Source organism: Poecilia mexicana, unplaced genomic scaffold, assembly GCF_051168715.1.
Source record: "Poecilia mexicana isolate PSO_F unplaced genomic scaffold, ASM5116871v1 scaffold_14, whole genome shotgun sequence".
In the NCBI taxonomy this organism is placed as follows: domain Eukaryota; kingdom Metazoa; phylum Chordata; class Actinopteri; order Cyprinodontiformes; family Poeciliidae; genus Poecilia; species Poecilia mexicana.
Window position 1 is genome coordinate 7843609 of NW_028263383.1, and position 22937 is coordinate 7866545.

Below are 22937 nucleotides of genomic sequence, written 5' to 3' on the forward strand. Positions count from 1 at the left end.
AAAATCCCTGTAACAATTGTTGAGGTCTATTGTTAAAATGTGGAAAGGTTTGGCAAGGCACAGCATTAATTCCCTGAGATTTTAGAAGTTTCTTCCTTAGCCTAAATCCAGACTGGAGGGATTTTCCTGACACAGATAGAGAAGGCGATGAATCTTAGAAAGCTGCTGCAGAACAAACGATGGTTGGAATCCACAGAGGTGGATGTGGAGGGAGCCGTACGGCGACACGGATGGGCTGTTGCACCCTCCTCCATCGCTGTTGCTCCTACAGTGTTGAAAGTGTCAGCGGCAAAGACGGTTATCTGAGAGTCACAGGAGGAGGCAGAAAAACAGTGAGAGAAGACATGAAGAGGAGAGTGAACTAGGAAAGGAAAAAGCAAAGTGCCAAGCTGAAAGAGAAGGAGGAACCATGAGGAGTGTTATGGTGGGAGGAAGGAGAGGAACAGCGGGAGGGATAAACACTTTGAATGTGAATTGTAGGCATCTGGCAGCAAAGGAGAGGGAGGTGGAGACGGAGATGTGAGACATAAGAGGTGACAGAGTTAGGGAGTGGGTGAGTGTGACACAAAAGGACAGAATGATGAGGGAAGCAAGGAGCATGAATGGTCTGAAAGAGAAAAAGGAAAGCAGGAAGGAAGGTGGGGCCGATTAGGTGCAAATACAGAGTAATCCAGACGAATCAGGATGTCTACGTCCTCATAGCTGTCTGGTTTGTTTTGTTCTTGAATGTAGCTGCTTGGATGCTGCTGGACGTGTTTGTGTGGTTGGGACAAACGAGGAATGCGGGAGGCACAGAGTAAAAACTGACAAATCCTGTCAATTCGCTGTCCTCCCACATAATCAGCTGACATCTCCGGCGTCCACCAAAAAACAATTCGGCTTTCACAGACACACTCTGAGTGACAATGGGTGTCGGATTCCTTTTTCTTTCTGTATTGAGAAACATCTTATGCACCCAGAGAAATCCTTCATTGATAATTTGTCAGTCATTTGTGGACGTTAAAGTAATTCAAGACAGCACTGACAGCAAACCAAACTCGTGAAAAATCTAGACACAGCAGAGCTTCGGGTACAAGGTGTCTCCTCCTCCTCCTCCTCCTCCTCCTCCTCCTCCTCCTCTCCCTGGTAGCTCCTATTTACTCAGCACATATGTGTCTTTGTAATTTGCACAATCCCTGGCTGTTCTTTCTGTTTTTTGTTTTTTTTATTAGTTTTACCATGGTATCACTAATTGGTATTAAAATGTATTAAAGGTTGCTCATTAGTCTCCTTATCCAGCTCTTGTTCTGCATTTGAGATGTCTAATGATTCGTATTGAACATTTTCTGAAGGTAAATTTGAGTTTTTTTCTGAAGTGACAAAATTCTCCCTTTCAAAATACTCCCAGGCATTACCCTTCCTTCTTCAGACTACATTAAGATCATGTCAGGATGTCAAAAAAAAAATCCACTCGGTTGCTGCGAATTCAGAAAATTTGTTTGAAATGAGTCTCTTAGTTCTCACATTTTCCTCCAATACTTTATTGGCTATTGTAACAGAAACCCACCACTGCTGACATCACTTCTGTGCTAGAAATCTGCAAAACTTATTTTATACATGGGAGGATATGGGACCTTTACCATCAGTTTAAACCTTGATGTGGGAACGAAGCATCAGTATTTTCATTAGGAAGTGCTTGGGAGGTTTTTTTTTTTGCACTAAAGCTGCTGCTCATTGTTTTTCCTCCTTGAGCGCTATGTGCAACACTTCCATTTAAAACCGCCTCTGAATATTTACTGCTAGTGTACGAAAATGTAAAAAAATCAACAGATTTCATAAACACAAACCTATAGAATTTAAAGTAAAGTCTTATTATTTGTTTTATGAATAACATTCAAGCACAAAAGGAGATAAATATGCAACTTTTCTGACCTGACCCACATTCCTGACACTGAACTAATCTGAGGCTTTTACTGGTTGAAAAAAATGCAAATATTGCATACAGGGTAATTTTTACAATGCCACCTCTGCATGTGAATAGATGCCCAGCTCTGTGAACTAAGTCCATAAACAAAGTGATAAGTGCTAATGCATGCTAACATTTATCACTGTAAATGTGCTCCCATTGGAGGACGGGTTAGTTCCCCGCCTATCAGCACTATTATGTTTTAAAATATATATCATGGCTTACATGCCTGCAAAAACACGCGTCACATAAACATAATGGGAACTCATCTGTATCAGGCTTGTCTTGAAATATTAAATCAACAGACACTTATAAAAGAACAAAAGCATTTTTTTTATGCTGTTGAAGTCAGTGTGCAGACTGTAAGGTATTTGTTTTTGTCCCAAGTGTCCTAGACTCATAAAAACACATTAAACCATGATGGATCGGGGGAACCCACAGCAGGAGTCAGATAAACAGGTTGAGGTTATGAAGAGCAGAGACAAATAAGGAGGAGAATGACAAAGACCTCTTTTGTTCCGCTTTTGTTTTCCGCTCCTGCTTTCACATTGTTTTGCCGCCATTATGTGAGCACTCTTTCTTCTTCTGACATATTCAAAAGCTCCAGGCAAATGCCACCTACACTTAAGTTATTGTTCTTTCTCCCATTCATTCTCTCTATGTGGGTTTAATTTTCAAAACACTCAGTGTTTAATTAATAGGAGCTTTAATTGAAAGCGTTGTCAAGAAGATAAGCCACAACTACAGAAAAATCTAAAAAAGAAAAACGCCCAACCAAATCTTTGCGTTTCTAAAGTTTTAACATTTACCCCCCATTCAAGACCCTGAAAATGAGTTTTCTCAGAAATAATATTTAAAGCTAAAAGTTTCTGACAGCATCTGAAATTTTAGCCTTTGACTGAATTTTAAAAGCATATTCATGTCACTCAGTCCGACTGACTGCATAATTTATTTATGTTCGACACATGGAGGGACTGTTACATAAAACCATCACTCGTCAGTCACACATAGCAAACTACAAAAGTGTGGGATGATGAAATCCCTGCAGACCATAGGAAAGCATACTATGGGACAGACGCTGTTAAAACAAATGTTCCATGTAATGATAAAAAAACGACTTTTAAAACCAAATTATGTTCCTAACCCCATTTGATATCTGTAACCTTATTCAAAAAGCTGATTATGAAGAAAGGCGTTTGTACAACTCTACATGTAGTTTCTGCAGAAATTGGTGAAAACTGAGAAGTGCAAAGTTTAAACCTCCACTTCAGGCTAAGAGGATTAGAGCTGAACATCATCAGCCATCTGAGGCCAGACTGAAGTCCTTTTTGATTTTAAGAAGGACAGTTTCAGGATTGTTTGTCCTGAGGCCAGACTGACCCTTTTGTGCTCTGGCCTTCTTCACTGTGACAGCTCCCCACTTTTCTTGCTGCTGCAGTAGCTGGAGATGTAAGTTCACTGAACTGTATGATTATTTTCGCTCAATCTATTCTCACTATTTTAGCTGTCCTAGAATATCAGCTCATGGATTATGAGATTAGCAATAACTGTTGAGATTTAATCAATATAATTATTTTTATAAAACTGAAAACGTAACAATTCAATTAAATAAAAGTACAGTATGTTTGTCATTTACGCCAAAAAAACCCCAACAACTAACAAACTATTTCATGTCTTTGTTAACACAACACAATGCAAATATCCCACTCACCTGAGGTCACCAAAGAATTTGCAGTAATTTTGGTTAATTCAGAGTGTTTATTTATTTTCTTTGGTTTAAACACCTCATTATTATTATTATTATTATTATACAATTATCGAAGTATGCTAATGCAAACAAACTGCAGGTTTTCCACTGGAGCAGCATGCGTCTAATCTCTCCATCATGTACATAAATCTAAAACTGGAATAAACGCTAAATGATTATTGCCCTCTGTTACAGATTTTAGCTATTCTAAATAAACTTACAATAAAAAAACATTAGCCAGCCAATTTCAAACACTGCAATGCTTTTTCCTGCAAGTGCAGCTCCGTGTCAGCTCGCCCTTTCATCTCCCTACTTAATGTTCATGTTGAGCACAACAGGATGGATTGTTTACCACTCCAAATATGCTCGCAGCATGTTTCTCTGTGTCACATGGATACGAGGGGCATCTCAGAGCTAAAAAACAGCAGGGGTGTTTTTCCTCGCTCGCTGAGGCAGTGTGGAGCGGCTGGGAGAACACGTTTGATTGGGGAATCCGGACCGGGGCGACACCAGAATCAACACTGAAAGCGGAGGAGCTCTGCTTTGTCTTCACAGAAAGCGACAAGTACTGTTGATACTTTTTGGTATATTCATGCTATTCTTTAATGTTCACGCACAACTTGGCAGAACATTGTTTTAGCATGAATAAAGTATGTTTTTTATGTGGATTGTAATGAAAAAAACAACTTCTCCATAAATCTCACTGTAAGTAACCAAGATCTTACCTTCCCACAACTTCACGTCATATATGATAAGAATGAGCTTTCTCAACATCACACTGGAAATGTGATTACAAAATATGTCTGTGACTCCAATTTCTTTTCCAAACTCATCAAAATTTTAAATATGTATTCACGGTACTTGTTGTTTGCTTATTTATTTATTTATTTATTTATTTATTTATTTATTTATTTATTTATATTTTTTATGGAAACAAAATAGCTGGCAGAAAACCTTTAAAAACATTCACCTTTGAATCTTGAATTTTTAGTTTCTCAGCTTCAAAGACTTATTTTTAAATACACAACAAGTCATTGACCTCAAACTATGTGTAACCCACGCCTACCACTAAAATGAACCGCTGCAGGTTACTCAGCATCGGCTGAAAAACGCTTTCTTGTCAAGATGTTCTCAGTAGTTCTAAAGCTGCTTTTGCTGTGAGCAGTATGAATTGATTGCTCCTGAGAAGACGGCATCTGTGTTGCCACAGGTATCCAGCAGCTTTACAGAAAGATAGCTCAGCCTCTGCCAAACTCTGCTAAAAGCAGCGATAGCTTATGCAAACTAATCTGCCAACATTCAATGAAGTAACTCTGAAATACGTTTTATGCCTAGACACCAGATGGTATGGCTCTTTTATTTAATTCATCTCATTGGATTTTTTTTTTCCTTTTGTATATTTCTGCCTTGCCGTCCTCAGATTTGTGATCTATTTAGCTCAGGATAACAATGCATGTTCACAAACACAAAACAGATTGGAAACATTTACACACATCATGGCAAGGAGACTGGATTATTTACATGTTAAACTGTGGACAACAGCCATGACTCTTTTCCATGACTGAGTTAAAGAGCCTAACAGCAAAGGCAGGGTGCGGCTAAAATTTGGTTTTAATTCCTGACTCCAGGCCATTTACTCTATGTCCTGCTCTTCTCTGTTCGCCTCAATTCCCATCAAGTGATAAATAAAGGCCAGTGATGCTATAGAATCTTTTAAAAAGGGAGTCTTATAGCAGCTGGAGTTAAAATCCTGCAATAGCACTCTTTCCTATGCATTAGAAACAACTGCCTCATACTAAAACAGCTGCTAATCGCCCATGCAAAGGGTCATGTAAAACCTCTTCTGCAACAAACTGGCATTAATAAAACATACTACAATGATGGACATTTGTCTGTTTCTTCTCAATGCAGAAGTATTTGAGGACAAAGAAATTATACTTCAACCCACATGTAGACATTCTCTCTTCTTCTCTGTCACATAATCTAATTAAATGCACACAATATTAAATTTTGAGTTTATCTATAAATTCAAACCATTATTAGTTCAGTTTTCAGCATTTGACATAATTTAAACCTAGTTAGACAAATTTTCTTAGCTTAATATAAAGTATTTCATTTATGTGGGTAATTTTATTATGAATGTTTTTATTTAATATCAAAGCTTCAGAAGAAGTTTATTTACCATCAACTAGTGATGTTTTTCACAGGTTAGCCCAGCGTTTGTTGGGTCTATCCAACAATTTCTGCTATTCATACATTAATCAGCGTGAAAATAATGTAAACAGATGTTCGCTAATGTTCCAGATGTTCTTGAAACCTTATTATTAGCTCTCCAATTCCCATAATGAGGGGGACACAATTCTGCTTGCGTTTGTTGTTTGTGTGCTTCAACACTTTTTATTACATTATTTTCTGTATCTCTCCAGCTCTGCAGCTAAATCATGGAGATACATTTAAAAGAAAATCATCTGTGCTGAAGCAGGAAAACATCTAAAACTTGCAGGAAAGAGAATACTGTTACCCTGCATTGAACAAGTTGTTGCCATTAGCCCCTTTTAGATCTGGGATTTACATGGTCTTTACTGCAAGTGATCAACTGAAAGATCCTAACATGGATTGAGGGATTAATGTCAACCCATCAATATTACACTTGACATGGTAAAACTAATACAGGCTATGGAGTGTAGGGGTAAAAAGTTGGACTGCAGAACCAGTGAGACATAGTGAAAAAGCAATGGACATGACCTGAAGGATCCTCTATCTCTGACCTGATCAGGATGTTTAGATTTGTACTTTTCAGAGTTTTAAATCCCTACTGGGCAAACATCCAGGCATCTGAAAGTGTCTGTGACAGTGTCCACTACACCACAAATCCCCCATCTACTGAGTTGACTTTGGCTCTTACTTTTATGTCGTTGAATCAATATAGATTGTTATTGTTTTCCTCCACAATACTTTAACACACTTGCTGGTGCTCATTGAGACCATTACGTTTCACTAGGAAGTGTTGAAGTGGTTGCAACAATAACTGTCAATATGATGAATCAAAAGCAAGAAATATGAAATAATAGGAACCTAAAATAAAAAAATAAACAAACTTCAAAACAAGGTTTAGGAAAGCCAAATTCAAGCACCAGGCAACTGAAAAGGACCATGCTCTCAAACAGAAAACATGTACCCTCCTTCTCCTACTTCCAGAGCCGCTATCTAGTCACAAACATACCAAAAATAGACTTAAAGGGCACTTCAATCTACAAACTAGACTTTAGTGTAGGGGTGCATCATATGCTGAAACTCTAAAGGCTTGAAGGTTTTGTGATGTAGTATTTGAGGCAGAACCACAGCACCTGAGGTTTGCTGGAACTAACTGTAGGTTGAGGCAAGCATTGAGACGTGTGAAGCCACCGCACAGAGGTGATTTACACCTCTGTGGTTTGAACCTCTGTGAGGAGGGGACTAAGCAGATGATGTCCTCAAATCTCCGGAGAAGGACAGACTTATATCAGGCTGTGCAGGCAGGTCACCGCTGCAGAGTGTAACAGGAGACAGCTGGAGAGCTGCAAAAATGCTTTGGAGAAATGATCTGTTTTTCTAACTCCTCTTCATGCTGGCAAATAAGTAGCAATAAATATATTAAAGAAAAAAATAATAACATGGCGCTTTAGGTGAGCCTAATCCAGATTTTAAAAAGATGTTGTTCTGTTGTGTAATTTGCAGTATTGTGGTAAAAACCACCTAACCCGAGACCAAGACAAAACCAAGACCGAGTGAAGTCGAGACCAAGTCAAGACCAAGACCAGCGGCCCGTGCTACATGACACAATAAAATGTAAAATGTGATCAAAATTGCTTCTCAACTTAATCTGAAAGATCCATATTCCCATAAAAACACCTAGATATTAAATATTTAATACATTTTACCAATATTAAATATTCCATCTGTGCTACAATCCACAGTGGTCTCGTACCATCCCTAAAAAGATAATGCCCTGGGCGTTTGCCCGTATTGATCATGTCAGAAACCACCACTCTCTGCACCATTAAATATAACAATTGAGGCAATGCCCTGATGGTAAATAATGTTCAACTTTGAACACTGACCAAGGAGCAACAAGCACGGTGAGCGCCAAGAACAAGGCGCAATGGCACACATTATAGCTGCCACTTTGAACGAAAACAATCAAAGAGCAATGTGCATGCTCTGCATGCTCTTTCGTTCTTGTGTTTTAGTTATTTGTTAATTTAAAATTATCAACATACATAATTGAATAAAATAATGATAGATACTGCAGTGTACACAGAGCATTACAAGAACAAAGAATGGGTGTTCTGTCAGGTCAGATCGTCATACACTTAGCACGAACTCAAGGCTATATCTGTCACACACCATAAGATTTCATTTAATCAGCAACATAGAATCATGACGTAGATCGTCATACACTTTGTTATTAACAATTGTATGGCATCCTGACATAGCAGTTAAGTAGGTTAATGAGTTTTACACGGGCTGTTGTAGCTGACTCCAGCTGCAGCCAGACCCTGCTTTAAATACACTTTGAAACCACAACACATGTATATCTATAGAGTTATCATTGTAAACAATTTAATGACTTATTTTTGTCATAACTTGCTGCATATGGTGAACTGACAACTCCTCTGACAGTCGGACTTCTTAATGTGCATGTGCAGGCATGGTACTCACTGCATGTATGCTATTCTGACAGCGTATGGTAATCTGATAGAACAACGGTTCTCAGTGAGTGACACTCCAGTCCTATCTAATAAGTAAAGAGCCGTGGAGAAGAATCGACTGTTTCTGAATGTCACCTCACTATATTGCAGACTTTTGGACACAGCGTTGTCCCATATATGTGACAAGTCAGTCAACACCTCCGCACAATAATTCAGGCAGTGAGTGACTTTTTTTTCATTACAAATGCTTATGTGTCTCTGTACAGCTAGCTTTGCTAACATCATGTCAACGGAGTTTACCTTTCTTTGAGCTACTTTTCTAAGTGACGAAAAAAGTTAGACGTTGTCTCCACCGTCTGTGAAAGCAAAGCGCTGCTGAGTTAGCGGTGGCCATCGGATTTCTTATGATTTATGCAGCGCTATTCTATTACTGACGATTAGACAGACATCTTCTGCCGCTCAGAGAAAACAACTGCGCATGTCTCAGAGCGCCGCATGCGAGTGAAAGGACAGTTGCGGTCTCGACTGGTCTTGAAATAAAATGCAGAGTCCTCAGCGCCCGAGACCGAGACAAGACCGAGACCAAACGCGGTCGAGTCCGAGACGAGACCGATCTTGAGTACTACAAGATTGGTAACTTGTTCAAAAACAAAAGTGCTGTGCAGTTTTTTGTAAAGTCTTATGTAATCCAGGGTTTTGAAGGGGCAGAGGTTATGCCTCCAGTCAGCAACGCTTGTTTCGATCGTGTCTGTTGTAGGAATGTTATTGCAGTCCAAGAGTTATTTCCCCGCAGAAACAAACTATTTCATGACCTTTCAGTTTATCATTTTTTTTAAATTCTCATACAGTTATCTGTCGGACTCAATATGAAACATTGGTTCTACTTCATCTAGGGCTGTTGTAAACGAATATTTTAGTAATCGAGTAATCTATCGATTATTCTTACGATTAATCGAGTAATCGGATAAAAAAAATTATAAAATGAAATATTGGTAAATCTGGCATAATACCGGTGTTACTATCAGATATCAATATCAGTCCAATTTTCCATATTTGAGCATCCCTAACAGTTGCTTTTTTGTAGTTTAGAAAACTAACCTGTAACAATAATAGCTCACTTTCTAAGTTAACCAGAAGAAAAGTTACAGAAAAATCTGAAATTATATTGAATTTAATAACAAAGAGGCAGGCTCACAAATATGCTTATAAAAATGTCTACAATCCAGCTTTTAGTTTATGTATTCATCTTCAGTGAGTTTAATAGATTAATTAAACTCACCTTGCCACCTAACCTGTCACGCTTTGGGTTTGAAAATACGGGAAATGGCGCCTGGAGTGGGAGGAGAGGGTGAATGAACGAACATGGGGTGGAGGGGAGGAAATAGACCAGCGGACTGACGAACCGTTAGACCGGGGGACGAACACGGGGGGAAGCAATACGGGATATTTACGACACCTTCACTGGTCACACTCAGAAACTCATCTACCAGCCATGTACGATGCGCTCCGCCACCCGTTTCTTCAGACCGGGATATGAAATTTATTGTGCGGTTCGTCGGTAAAGCTACATTTACACGGTAAGCATCAGCTACTCAGCCGCCCGCCCTGTTCAGGCTATCCGCTCACCTCAGCGCTCTTCCCGCCGTTCGCTTTCAACCAGCAGCCCCGGAGGAGAAATGCTGCCGTACTCCAGGCATTCCCCAGTCATTTTAAGGATGCTTATTGGTTCCCCAAAAACGATAAAAAGTCGGGCATTATCATCAATCCATAAAATCTCCACGGGCCAATCTTGAAGATTGGACTTTATGCCGCTGAGACTTAGCTTTTGTCAACAACTCAGAGGCGGAAGTGAGAGCTCCGCGCAACGCAAATGAAGTCCCGGCCGGAACACGGTGCGCTAACTAATAAAACATAAATTAACGAAGCTTCGAGGCAGGTAAATTTTCCTCGAGGAATTTTAGTAATCGAGGTACTCGAATCATTCGAGGAATCGTTTCAGCCCTAACTTCATCGCTGGTTGGTTGTGGGTGAAGTAATTTCTTGTCTCGCTGTTATAATGCCAAAGAAAACTTTCTATTTACTTTCATTCCACTTTTTTGGCTGCCATATAAAAGCTATTTAACAATTACAATCTATGCAGTGCAGAATTAAGTTTGAGTTAAATAACTCGTAAGGACACAGTTGGTTTTACATTTAAATCTCTTCACAGGTTAATTGTTGGAAGAATATCAAGATAACTTCTTTTGTCACTCATAGAATACGTGGTCACATTAACATTTTTCCACATTATTTGTATTGAACTATAATCAGCTACATATTTTAAATGAATATAAAAGGTTTGCCTAACATCTTTCTTTACTGTCCTTTCCTTATCATAATTATATCTTAGCAGCTGCTGTTCCTCGCCTTTTGCAGCTACAGCTGCAGTCATTGTTAACTTGCAGATTTCCAGTGTGCTGATGGTCTTCTCTTTATCACTACATGACAAAGCATGAAATTCCAGGGCTTTTATGTCAATATTTGTTCTATTTGTAGTAAATAGTCTTAGCCAAAGTCATCCATGCCAGCTCTCGAAATATCCCAGCGCCTTCACTGTCTTCTGTTTCTATATGTGGAGTGAATCCACTGGGTCCGTGTGATGCATGTTTTGGGTTTTGGAGCTCAGAATCTGATATATTTTGAGTAAATGTATCATTACTCTACTCTGCAGAGCTGAGTCTGGTCTAACTTGGGAATGATGAAATTAGAGTGCAGATAGGCTGTTGGTTCAGTGTGTCTCCTGTAGGAATGCTTTCAGCTCACTCAGGGCAGCTGAGCACGCAGAATTTCTTTATTTAAAAGCTCATTGGTAAAGAAGTCTTATTGAGGTATGCTAATCGTTTTTAAGGAAGGAGATAAAAATACAACCAAGAAAACTAATGTTTGCCTTCACTTTTAATAACTAGCAGGCTGCAGGGTGGCTTAATCACATATTTAACGCATATTGTTCTTGTATTTATAAGTTCAGTTTAATTGGATTCAGTAGTAACATGACACCTCCTCATGTCTCTTGCTGTGAGCTGACATTTGGAAAAATGAAAAATCCATAAACCTTTACATTACTTTAAAATTATAAATTGAGTTGGTCTGAACAATACAGTTCAGATGTTTTGGATATCAGATAAACTTTACCATCTCCTGTATTTTTTAAAACAACAAACTCCAAGCAGTTGAAGTGAGAGAAAGCACCGCGGCGAGATCAAAAGAGCTGCACGAGGTTTTCAGAAAGAACATTGTAACAGTGTATAAATGTGGGGAAGAATTTAAAGATGTTTCAAAACAATTTAAAACCTACAGTTCTGCTTTGCAGAACATATTCTATAAGTGAAGGACATTCGAAACAACTGCCAAAGTCTGGTCGTTCAAGCCAGTTCGCCATGACAGCAGACCGCAAGATGCTGAACGGAGTCTCCAAAAATCTAAAATGTCAACATGGGACCAATAACAGGCTCTTCCAAATGTTGGCATGAAAAGGATTTACAGAGAGATGCAGCACAATTTATTTTTCTATATTTGCTGCGTAAGGAGGGAAACTTAAGACTAAAGTCAGCCAGAGGGAACCTCAAGACCAGAACCTCTGAAAAAATATGCTTTAGACAGAAGAATTTACAATTGAATACAAAATATTGCATTCCAATAAAAAATTGTCATAATAACTGTGAAGCATGGGATTACAGTCATTATAGTTTGGGGATGCTTTCCTGGACATGACCAGCTGTCCATCACAGAGCTCTCCATCAATTCTTTGATGTATTAGATGCTGCATGAGAAATATATTGAATCATCTGTAAAAATATTAAAGCTGAGCTAAAACTAGAGCAGCAACACAACATTACACGTTACTCATGTATAAAGGAGCAGATTTATCCAGATATAGCAAAAATGTTCCAAATGAAACTTGTCATGTTCAAAATTGAATGTAGTGTAAAATATTGATTGCATTCTAAAGGTTTGGTAATAATTAGTTAAACCGGAATTTTATTTTGCAATAAAAGTTTTTTTCTTTCCATGTCTGATTTTTGTGACTTTGCTTCATTGTATTTTTCAAGAACGTAACTCAGCAAGGTAAAGATACGAAGATTTGATTCTTTGATTGTGACAAAGTATCTGAATCTGAAAAACCATGTACTTTTACTCAGACAACTTGTATGAATGTCTAAATGTCTTTTTTTTATTTTAGGATTTTCATCTGTATTCCAGTTTCTTCCTTCCATGGTCAGGTTCTTCAATATGCCAGTAGTGTAGAGAAGCAGAGTAAGGTGGAAAATAAGTTTTTGATCCTGAATAGCCTGTGCAGATTGGCAGAATTATAACTCCACATATGACTGTAACAACAGCTGCACATTTCTTCCTACAAGTAAAACATCCAAGGACATAGACGGGTCCCAGAGAGGACAGAGAAAAGCTGGTGTCCATTTACTGAGATCCAATTCCCTTGCTACTCACACAAGATGAAGAATGATGAATCCAACTGTGTTGTACTACGGCTTGTGCCAGAGTAGACAAAGACATGAGGTAGCAAGCCAAATCCAGCTTTTTGAGCATTTTACATAACCTTGAGAAAGGAAAGATACGTTAAAATTACTGTACTTTCACAACCTACACTGCCCATATTGTGTCACATTACGGCTGCCCTGGTCAGTGTATTTTCTGAAGATTTGATGTCACAGGCCAACACAAAGCGGAGCATGACTGTGAAGTGGAAGAAAATAAAGTGTGTTTTTTTTCTTGAAAAATAATCAGAAAAATGAGAGGTTCATTTATGTACAGACCCTAAATAAAATCTAGTCCAACAATTGTTCTTAAGCAGTAACTTAATTGTCAACCTTCTCAAAAGCATCAACTCTTAGACCAATGACCTGTCACCACTCCTTACCAGTTGGTGGCGGTAATGCTATATTAAGTTGGTTGCCAAATGCAATTAAATAAGAAGAAGAACAATTAGAAGCACAGAGTTTCCATTGTCTTCTTTCTCAGAGTTGATCTCACCAACTGAATGAATCGCCTCTAAGCTAGGACTCATTTTAAGGTTGAGAATCAATCCGAATAAGGGGCGCAGATTTTTTTTTTTCTGTAAAAAATGTTAAATCATGTACTGTTCCATTACCACTTATTTTGTTCTACTGTGTGAACGTTATGGTGTAAAAACGTGTAAAAGCTGAAGGGTTGTAAATACCTTTACAAGCTTTCCACTCAGTCATTCACAAGACCGTCCCTCAAGTCTCCAGTCAATAAGCCAGTCATCCATATCCTCGAAAAGAAAAACACACTACAAGACTGACAGGCCCTAAATCTTTTCTTTCAGCAAATATGGCCATCTGAAAGAAGGTGGCACAGGAGGCAGTGTTGCACTCAGACCTGTAGTTCTGGCTGCTGTTCATTGTCTGGTGAGGTTAGAGCCAGCGAGGGGCAGAAGTTCATCCATCTGCTCTGCACTCATCCAAAAATATTGATGATGGTTTTGGCTACAAAGCCTTGGCTCAGCAAGGTGATAAAAATCTGCTTGTTGGACTGAACCCAGCTCTGCCTCTGGTTGTAATTTTATGATGTGAAAATATGGTTTGACATAGTGACACCCCTAGGAAAATTCAACATATAAGTCAGAATATTGCATAAATATAAATGTACAGCAGCAAGTTTTGAAACAACACGGAGCACGGCGTAAGCTCACGGTTTCATGCATTGCATGCGCAGACTCTGCATGATGCCGCACTTTGATCTTTTCTCCAATCTGAAGCAGATATCCGTCTGTAATGAGTGTAATGTAGCCTGATGGAGTTATGGCAGCCAAAAGAGGGTTGGTGTTAAATGGCGCTTACAAGAGGGCACTGTGAGCAATATGAGCTGGTGCGTGAGACAAGCAATGCGCTTGCATGGTGATGGGAATAATATCAAAATCATTCCTCTCAGGCAATTTCCTGCATTCTTCTGGGGTCCAACAGAAATGTGGTGGAAAAAGCAAGCATCTACATTTTGGATATTGTGTCTCATAGTTCAGCTTATTGTGCAGAAACACAGACAATTTGCTTTTTCAGACTTTGCTTCATTTCTATCATTTCCCTTCCTCTTTCCTGCTTTGCTTTTCTTTTACTGAGCCTCAACTCTTGTGGGATTCACACTGAGAGAAATCAATTTTGCCTGGCCCCTTTGCCTTTGGAAGGGAACACAGGCATATATAAATATTCACATGCGGCTATTTCAGATACTCAGCTTAGGGACTGGATGAGCTGTTCTTGTGTTTGATCATGGAGACTGCGTACATGCGTCTCTGGATGATTTCTCACTTTCCCCTCACATCCCTCTCTTCTTTAATTTCTTCTTTCCGTAAACTCTCACAGTGCTCTGACTCTTAACACCAGCCTTTTTACCCTTTGATTTCCCTTTCCTCCTGTCAACTTCTGTTTATGTATTATTTTTTTCCTTTATGTTTATTTCTTTTTTTATGCATTTATTCTACCTCTCACCACCCCAGTCATTTATCTTTAGTATTTTCCTCACTCCTTTTTGCTTTGTTCTTATTTCTCTCTTTACTCACTTTGCTATTCCCTTTGTCCAAACATTTTATTTATTATATGTCACATCCATCCCATTTTTCTTTCTTCCTTACCTTTCTTCTTCTACATTTATGGCCTCACTGGCTTCCAAATCCTCATTGCCTTTTTTTCTTACAGCTTTAATGTGGCTTTTTAATCACCTATTTTTTAGTTTTTTCTTTCTTTTTTTCTGTTGTCTTCTTTCTTCTTCCATCCCTGTTAGTCTTTAACAATTCTATTTAACTTGTTTGGAAATAAGAAAACATTAAAAGTTCAAAGTGTTGAGTCTTATTCATGACTCCTATTGCTTTTATATAAACAGCAATGATTTCTATTTTTAGGAATCATCAGCTGTTTAATATGATGTATTAAAGGAGATCAACAGCAGGGAAAGAGAGGAACAAACATTGTTTTGCAAAATGTTCAGACTGCTTGATCTGACTTAATTTATTATAGTAATGGAAACATAAGCAATAATGTTCCCCAGAGCCTGAATAGTTATACCATCAGATTCCTGGTCACTGGGGTATTTTAACATGTAAACAACATCAGAACAAGAACTTTATAGAATGTCTTTTCATTTAGAGACATTGTGAGAAATCTGCTGGTGGGTGAAATCAGGAGATGTTTCCCTTGATCTGCCCTGGCAGGTGATCAGCCGGTTGGAAACTCAGCCATCCATTATTCTGTCCTGTCACTGAACACACCATCACTGCCAGGTCACAGCGAGAACAAAACTAGTTGGTGTAAAGGCTGTTCCTAAGTAAAGAAGACTTAAACTTTGGTATTTACAGTGACAAATGATACCACCACGAGACCAATCACCAATAGAGCAGAAGGTACTTATCTCAGAATGTACCAAAGTGGATATAAAGAAATGCTTTGAGTCATTGTATAATTATGCTGTTCTTCCACCTGAAAACTATCATCTAACCAAGCAAAAATATAAAAATATCTTATTTTGTGCCAGATTATCCGTCTTGGATACAAAATCCATCAATATCCTGATTTTATGCTACTGTTCAATGCTGTGACTGGGAAATTAAATAATCTCTTAATCATGCTCTCAATGGCACCAAGTGTTTATTCTGAGAATGCAACAGCAGACAGGTGAACTAAAGGCAGACTCTCAACCATCCTGCTGAAGACAGCTGCAGTAAAGCTCTGGCAAAGCATCACAGAAAAAGAAAGTAGTTCTTTGATGATCAATGGCTTCCAGCCTTCAGACAGTTGGCTCCAAAGGAAACTTTTAACATGTCAGAAACATTGTCTATAAAGTTGTTGAGTCAATCCAAGTCTACCAAGAGATAGCTGCTCATTTTAAAGAATGTTGATGCCTGCACACCTTTACCAGTACATGTGCAAATACAATCAGTTCACACAATGTTGTTTCGACACTTATTTTGAGTAATTATTTGTAACTCAGTAATGCTGTTCTAAATGCCCATGCTACTGTGCACAGTTGTGTGGGTTCACCCTTTAAACAGCTTGTTTTAGTTCAGTTTCTATACTCTAAAATTGAATTTATTTACACCGTTCAGAAGCTGAATGTTCTGACCTAAACTCAGTCCCAATACAACTTACTTGTTTTGAACTAAACTCAGTCTATTAATTTAAACACTTTTACAGTTTAGCACAAAATGATTAAAACATCAGGTAAATTTAGGCTTAAAATAATGTTTACCAACATTTAATTTTGCCTTCACAGACCACAGACATGTATTTTGACCTTTACCCTCAGCTCTCTCCATGCATGGCCATCTCCTTCGCCATTTCTGTGTTTCTGACCCTCAGAAACACATCTTTGCCCTTTCAACAGGATGGATTTGTCTTTAGACAAGTGATTTATAGAAACGATCCTGGAACTTCCTTCTACAAGGTTCATAAGTTCAGTAGCCAAGTGGCTGATTCATCATTTAGAGCAGGTTTCTTCAACTGCAGTCCTCAAGGACGCGTGTCCTGCAACTTTTAGAAGTGTCTCTGCTTCAACACACCTGAGTCACATTATCAGGTCGCTAGCAGGAGTCTGGAGAACTGAGGAGGTAATTCAGATGTGTTGGACCAGGAACACATCTAAAGGTTGCAGGACACTGGACCTCGAGGCCTGGATTTGAAGACCTCTGACCTGGTGACAGTCTGAACTTAACTCTTCAGTCTCTAATCTCTTTTTCTCGACCTGATCTCTCCTGGACGTTTGTGTGACCGTTCTGATTTTTAATAAATGTTTTGAATCTGTGCTGGGTTGAGTCATCTGTTCCCCTGTGAGACTTTAAATTAATAAATGAAATCATTTTAAAATTCCTTTTTGCATTCTGTTGGTTTTATCTTTGATCTTAAAATGTGTTTGATCGCAAACGTTTGGATGTGATAAACAGTAAAATTCCCCAATGGGGGCAAGTACATTTCATGCCGTTAGTAAAATGTTGCTATGAAATGACAGTGCTGTTTATAAAATTACTTGTGTGCTTTAAAAATGTTGATTATGATTTATTTTTATGAATATGTATTTTTACTAATGAGTGTCAGCTGCACACCTTGTTCTGGTCAGAGACTCACCCAGACACTCAGTGCATACAACCAAGCACTGCCCTGCTAGGTTCACTTCCTCTCCCCAGGCTGCTGCTGGTCTGTTTGGCACTGATAACTACTTCACAGACTTCTTCCACAGATAACTGCACCCCTCTGTCTTTATGTCCTCACTCATTCTCCTTCTCTCCCCATTGTCAGCTTTGTTTTACAAACGGAGCAGTGATACTTTCTCAGAGGCGCACCACTTGCACTCTGCAGCCCGACCGGCTGTCAGGCTGGATGTGCTGTGACAGGCGGGCCTACATGGTGGACAAACACATGAATATAAAGCATGAGGAAACAATCACATCCCAGTGCCTTACGTGACCTTACCTTGACCTGACACGGGACGCCGCCCTTTAATCGTCACAGCTGATACACCTCGACAGGCGTGTGTATTATGTGAGCGTGTGTGTCCTGACAGTTGCTTTGATGCATATTTCATATGAGGCTGCTAAGTGTGTGGCCAAAAGTAGGACATGAGGGGGGCGACATCTATCTTTGTTAAATGCGGATGTATTTTTCCTCTTTTGCAGCAGATGAATGCACATATTCAATTATGATTTTTTTTATTGCCTTTTAGTTTTTGATGATTTTCTTTCTTTTCATTGCCTTATCATGCAGCCTCAGGGCTCATTTAGAGGTATGTCTATTAACCACACACCCGGACAGATGTGCACGCTTGCTCGAACAAAAGGAGGCAAACAAACAGAGACCACCTCAGCCGTTTGAGGACACTATCTGTTTAATGTTATTTATAAACAGCTTCAGTCTGGCATTGTTTGATAACCACATAGAAAACATTTGGGCTCCACAAAGGAAGAGAGAAAAATAATACACAGATGTGTGTGTGCGTGTGTGTGTGTGCTTATTGAAAAGAGAGAATGGCGGCACAGGAAGATGAGAAGGGAAAGAGAAACGAGGAGGAAAGATGGAGAAAGAGGATGACGAATAGAAAGTAAGGAAAAAGATAAGGAGGAGAAGCACATAGGACACTGCAGTGTGCTGTTTATCTTGAGTGACTCAGCAAATCAAAAAGACTGAAAGTCCCCCCACCCCAAAAAGAAAACAATTATAAGAATATTAAAAAAATAACAAAGTTCCAGCCTTCAGCTCCCTGTACATTTTTCATGGGAACAAGCGAGACACAACAGTCTCGCTTCTCCACTTCTCTCTTTTTTTTTTTTCTCATTTTTGTTTTATTACAAAAGTCATTCTCACAGGAATAAACGGACACAATTTACATCACCTCTTGGTTAACAGCAGCACAAACAAAGTTCACTGGTATAGGGACCTATAATCCTATTTGTCAGGACAGTGACACTATAGTGACAGGCCGCCCAATGTTCCCGACATCGAGATAGATAGACACGAAAAGGTGGGGCTCAGCGGGAAACACACACAAGCGGGGGTACAAATATGGCCCCTGCCTCTGGAGTCCAATACGAGCCTGTTTGTTTTGGGGTAGTCTGTAAACCAGATCTCAATTTTTGTGCTTTTTTGTTTTAAATGACCTGTCATAACTCTGTTATTTTTTGCTTAATTGTTGTTTGATTATAAGTAGAGATGCACCAGTCATAATTCTGAGGCTTATCTGATCTCCACCTTTGTAGAGCTAAAATCTGACACTGATTTTAGTTCATTCCTATTTTTAGTTAGATAACAGCGTTTAAAATGTTTTTTTCTAGTCTTCCTGCCTAGAGTGGTGAAAATGATTTACATTTGGAGCACATTTGGGGATGTCTGACTGTGTTTGTGACATAGTCAGACATGACTGTGTCTGTGTCACAGTCTTAAAAGATTTGTGATTGTTTTTCAACCAAAGACAAACTATGGTGGCTGTGAAGTGCAAAACACATCAACAAATCCCTAAATACAACTACAAAAGGAAAAATCATATATATATATATATATATATATATATATATATATATATATATATATATATATATATATATATATATATATATATATATATATATATATATATATATATATATATGAACAAGCCCCGGTAACCATCACTGTGGCAGATGTCCAAGAAAGAGTCTCGGGTATGAAAAACTGGACGGCACCAGGGCCTGACATGATCCATGCCTACTATAACCTGTCTCTCTACAACATGGGAGCTCATGTCAGGCTTAGAGATGTACAACATCAATAGGACTCTAAGAGCCTTCATTGCAAACTCGATGGGGCTGTGGAAAACCACCCTTGAAGCCAACTGCAAACCGCTTGCACAAGTGTCCATCAAATGTGGCATATACCAAGGAGATGCTCTGTCCCCACTGCTGTTCTGCATAGGCCTGAACCCCCTCAGCCAAATCATCAACAAGACTGGCTACGGATACCGACTTAAGAATGGGGCCACAATCAGTCACCTCCTCTACATGGATGACATCAAGCTGTACGCCAAGAGCGAGCGAGACATCGACTCACTGATCCACACCACCAGGATCTACAGCACTGACATTGGGATGTCATTCGGACTAGAGAAGTGTGGCCGGATGGTTACAAAGAGAGGGAAGGTCGTCCACACAGAAGGGGTCTCACTCCCAGAAGGAACAATAGCAGACATAGAGCACAGTTACAAGTACCTGGGAATACCACAAGCAAATGGCAACCTCGATGAGGTCACAAGGAAAGGAGCCACAGCCAAATACCTCCAACGAATAAGGCACGTCCTGAGAAGCCAGCTCAATGGCAAGAACAAGATCCGTGCAATAAACAGCTATGCCTTACCAGTAATCAGATACCCTGCCGGAATAATTAGCTGGCCAATGGAAGAGATAAAGGCCACGGATGTTAAGACTCGGAAGCTACTAACCATGCATGGAGGGTTCCACCCCAAATCCAGCACCCTGAGACTGTACACGAGCCGTAAGGAAGGAGGCAGAGGACTAGTGAGTGTGAGAGCCACTGTCCAGGATGAAACATCTAAGATCCATAAATACATCAAGGACAAAGCCTCAACGGACGATGTGCTCAGCGAATGTCTCAGGCAATGGGGAACAGAGGACGAGGTGCTGGAGGAACCATCATGGGAAGACAAGCCCCTACATGGGATGTACCACCGACAAATAACTGAAGTGGCTGATATCAGGAAATCCTACCAATGGCTGGAGAAAGCTGGACTCAAGGACAGCACGGAGGCCCTCATCCTGGCCGCCCAGGAACAGGCCCTAAACACCAGAGCAATAGAAGCTCAGATCTACCACACCAGACAAGACCCAAGGTGTAGGTTGTGCAAGGAGGCCTCTGAGACAGTCCAGCACATAACAGCAGGGTGCAAGATGCTGGCAGGGAAAGCGTACATGGAACGACATAACCAAGTGGCGGGCATAGTGTACAGGAACATCTGTGCAGAATATGGACTGGAAGCCCCGAGGTCAAAATGGGGGACACCCCCAAAGGTGGTGGAGAATGACCGAGCTAAGATCCTGTGGGACTTCCAGATCCAGACAGACAAGATGGTAATGTCGAACCAACCGGACATTGTGGTGGTGGATAAAGAACAGAGGAAAGCCGTTGTGGTGGATGTAGCAATACCAAGTGACCACAACATCAGGAAAAAGGAGCATGAGAAACTGGAGAAATACCAGGGCCTCAGAGAGGAACTGGAGAAGGCCTGGAAGGTGAAGACCACAGTGGTGCCTGTGGTCATCGGGGCCCTCGGGGCAGTCACCCCCAAACTGGAGCAGTGGCTCAAACAGATCCCAGGAACAACATCAGACATCTCAGTCCAGAAATGTGCAGTTCTAGGCACAGCCAAGATACTGCGCAGAACCCTCAAGCTCCCAGGCCTCTGGTAGAGGACCCGAGCTCAGAGGATGAAAGAGACCACCCACGGAGGGTGAGAGGGGAATTTTTTATATATATATATATATATATATATATATATATATATATATATATATATATATATATATATAAATCACATTAACAAAACTGAAGAGATAGGTCCCAGTGGGAAACCTAAGACGTCTCTGATTGGGTGATTCCTCTTTTGACGTTAGAACCGGAAATTATTCTGGTTTTAGCGCAGAACATTCGTATTTGTTGAAAATACAAATGTTACCAATGACGCAAATATAGCTACTGGAAACATTACCCATTTATCGTCATTATACAAGATACCAGAAAAAACTGAATCTGATGCATGTTAATGATGCTGCACACTCACTTACAGTAGGTGGCAGTATGCACCTTGAAGGCGTTTGTGATCCGCCATTATAAAACAAAAAAGAAGAATAACATGGCTACCCATAGACATGAATACTCAGGAGACTTGTTTTCATGTCTACGTAGCGACAGCTATCCAAGAATATTTTGAGTTGGGCAAACTGCGAAGCTTTGGGGGGGGGGGGTTCTGCAGTTTGGGCGATGCATAGCACTGTGACTCTGTCTGCTAATCTAAACAAAGACAGAGAATGAATGTTAGAATAACATGCTTAGTTAATGTCATGTTTTTGAATAGGTTGTTGTGTGTAGTGATTTGTTGAAGTGGTTTGCGCTTCAGGGCCAAAGTAACACAATAATAATGGAGTTCACATTTTAAACTGTGTTTAGCATCTGATATTACCAATTAGTATGACTACCCTGAAAAAAGCAAAAATCTCCGTGTAAGTGAACTGCCTTACAGAGATAGTTTTTAGTAAGTTATTAGGTTCCCTCCACTAGTAGAAAAGTGGACAGCTCCACATGCTTATGAAACACAATGAATGGATCACTAACATATATTAGACCAAAATTTATTCAATGCTACTGTCAGCTCATGTTTCTTTGAATGGTACTCAGATCATGAGCACAAAGGTATCTTTTAAAGCAAGATTGTATTTTTTACGGATGTACAGTGAAAACAGGCTTGCTGTTTTCCTGATGTGGATGAATTATCTCTCAGGAACAAAAGGATAGAAAAACTGCAGTAATGTTCTTCCTTGCAGTCTATACATCTTCAATTCCCACTTACTACCTCTGGCTCACCTGAAGGGTTTCTACTCCAGTAGTCAATGGACTCCACCTCTCATCTATTGACTGCTGGCCGACATGAACCAGGGGGTCAATGAGGAACTACTTCTTCCCAGTTCACTGCCATCAACAACAGTGTAATGTGACAATCTAGTTGCTAACATAGGTTTCTCTCGCTCATTTTTAGTTTTGATTGTTTTTAACCTCAGAAAATAAGTTAAAACAAATGGTTAATTTGACTCACTTTGGGAATTTATTCACCTTGGGTGAATCTGTCTACAACAGGAAAGACAGCTGTTACTGCTAATTTAAACAATCCAAACTGTCCCTTTAACTGAGATTTCCAAAAGGCAGCCAAGATAACAGACCAGGGTAGAATATTCAAAAGGATAAAATGAAGCAGTTTTTCTGGTCTCTGTTCAGCTTTTCTGTTATCAGCTGAAAAT